Here is a 1857-nt window from a genome sequence, read left to right as displayed (position 1 = left end):
GGGCCTGTGGAATTCATTGCCACAGAGTGCAGTGGAGGCTGGGACGCTAAATGTCTTCAAGGCAGAAATTGATAAATTCTTGATGTCACAAGGAATTAAGGGCTACGGGGAGAATGCGGGTAAGTGGAGTTGAAATGCCCATCAGCCATGATTGAATGGCGGAGTGGACTCGATGGGCCGAATGGCCTTACTTCCGCTCCTATGTCTTATAGTCTTATAATTCCCTCATGACCACTGACAGGCACTTCAAAAGGAACTTACTGGCTGTAAATTGCTTTGGAATATCCTGATGTTGTGTCAGAAGTCTTCAGTTTATTTCACCCCATTCCATCCCCCTCTACTCATCCAAGTACACGATCAAATTCAAGCACACCCAAGGGACTCGACTAGTGGCAGTACCAAACATGGGCAGAATTCCAATGCCCATTAAACTACAAAACTTGGTACAGATCATACAAAAGTCAGAACGGGGGCGGAGGGAAATAGGACCAGCTCAAATCCACAATGTGCAGCATTCACTTCAGCCAAACGGGAGAGTATTGTGGGAATTCTGAGTAGGCGCAGTGTAATGAAGTTAAAGGGAGGAGAACACACAGGACAACGAGAACAACAATTTGCCATTAGACACGACTTTTAACCCTGTGAAACCTCGTGACAATATTCAACAACAACAAAAAACTTGACACTGAATCATTTACAGGGATACTAACTTCGGAAACAAAAGCTTGTTAGAAATACCTGATTTCAAATACGGGGGGGGTTTAACAGAGAGGGGCCAAGCGAAGAGGTTCTAGGTCCGCCTCACACCACATTCTAAGCCGCAAGTCAATATTCTGCTGGCTGCTTAAGAAAGTTACTACCGTTCCGTATTCTTTCTATATGCCAGGCGTTTAACCAGAAATGAGTATTGCACATGTAGCTTGACAAATATCGCGTTTTTTTTTACGCACAGGAAGTGAAAACACGTTAGGAAATGTTTCCCCGTCCAGCGGAGGGGGACTGGAAGCAAGGATTCTAAATATAGGCGAGCAAGGCTGTTAAAGATCTTGGACCGTGAGGCTAGCACCGGCTCCTGGGGAGGACTGTGCCGTCCGTCTATTCCCGGCTGTCCCTGGAACATGGGCCGGGGGAGGGAGTGAATATAGGACTCAACAGGCCTGAAGAATCAAATACAATGCATCGCAGCCCCCCCAAAAAAAGTGAAACCCCTCTATATGCCAATTGTTCACGCTGCTAAAATGTCAGGGAGGGTGCGGGAGAATTCAGAGAAACCAGCAAGGAACTGCAAGTTCTGGGTAACATACTTACCTCAGTGTTGAACAGAGCAGGGTTTGAAAGGGAGTAGGAATCAAGGCTATTTCCAGTGCGATGTGAAACTGGCTGCGTTCCCACACGCAGCTCACTGTGCGTCATCGCAATGCACTACCCCCTCAGTAATAAGCACACACTGACCTGGATGTCACCAGGAAATATTCAGCCAGCATTGGAGAACAGGCCACGGTTTTACTCTGCTGTATTGTTTCGCTCATTCCAGTACGGTACTTCTTCCGCGCAAGGTGACATTGTTGTTAGGTCACCCTTTCTTGCTGATTTTGATAGTGGTCGGCCAGAAACACTCTCCCCGTTTCCCCTCTCACGCCAATATGTAGAGGGTGTTCCAGCCGGAGAACGTGCATTCAGGTGTTTTTGCATTGCTGAGATTCATACTGTACATCAGTCAGGATTTACATAGTTAAAAATCACACAACACCAGGCTATAGTCCAACAGCTTTATTTGAAAGTACTAGTTTGGAGCGTTGCTCCTTGGTCAGGTAGCTGACCAAGGAGCAACGCTCCAAAAGCTGGTGTTTCCAATTA

General features: G+C 46.8%; 1 protein-coding gene across 3 annotated transcripts in view; it reads right to left on the bottom strand.

Moving 5' to 3' along the window:
* Positions 1-1553, bottom strand: part of aass (aminoadipate-semialdehyde synthase) — a 74510-nt gene extending 72957 nt beyond the window's left edge. Inside the window, exon 1 of one of the 3 annotated variants that reach the window (XM_043709193.1) lies at positions 1453-1553. The gene's annotated coding sequence lies outside the window, so the exon portion shown is untranslated. Of the gene's footprint in view, positions 1-738; positions 919-1308; positions 1415-1452 lie in introns of those variants that run through there. The other 2 variants (XM_043709191.1, XM_043709192.1) reach the window with 2 other exon arrangements.
* Between the last annotated feature and the right edge of the window lie 304 nt (positions 1554-1857).

The sequence above is a fragment of the Chiloscyllium plagiosum genome, chromosome 19 (genome assembly GCF_004010195.1).
Source record: "Chiloscyllium plagiosum isolate BGI_BamShark_2017 chromosome 19, ASM401019v2, whole genome shotgun sequence".
In the NCBI taxonomy this organism is placed as follows: domain Eukaryota; kingdom Metazoa; phylum Chordata; class Chondrichthyes; order Orectolobiformes; family Hemiscylliidae; genus Chiloscyllium; species Chiloscyllium plagiosum.
This window is presented reverse-complemented; position numbering and strand designations above follow the sequence as displayed.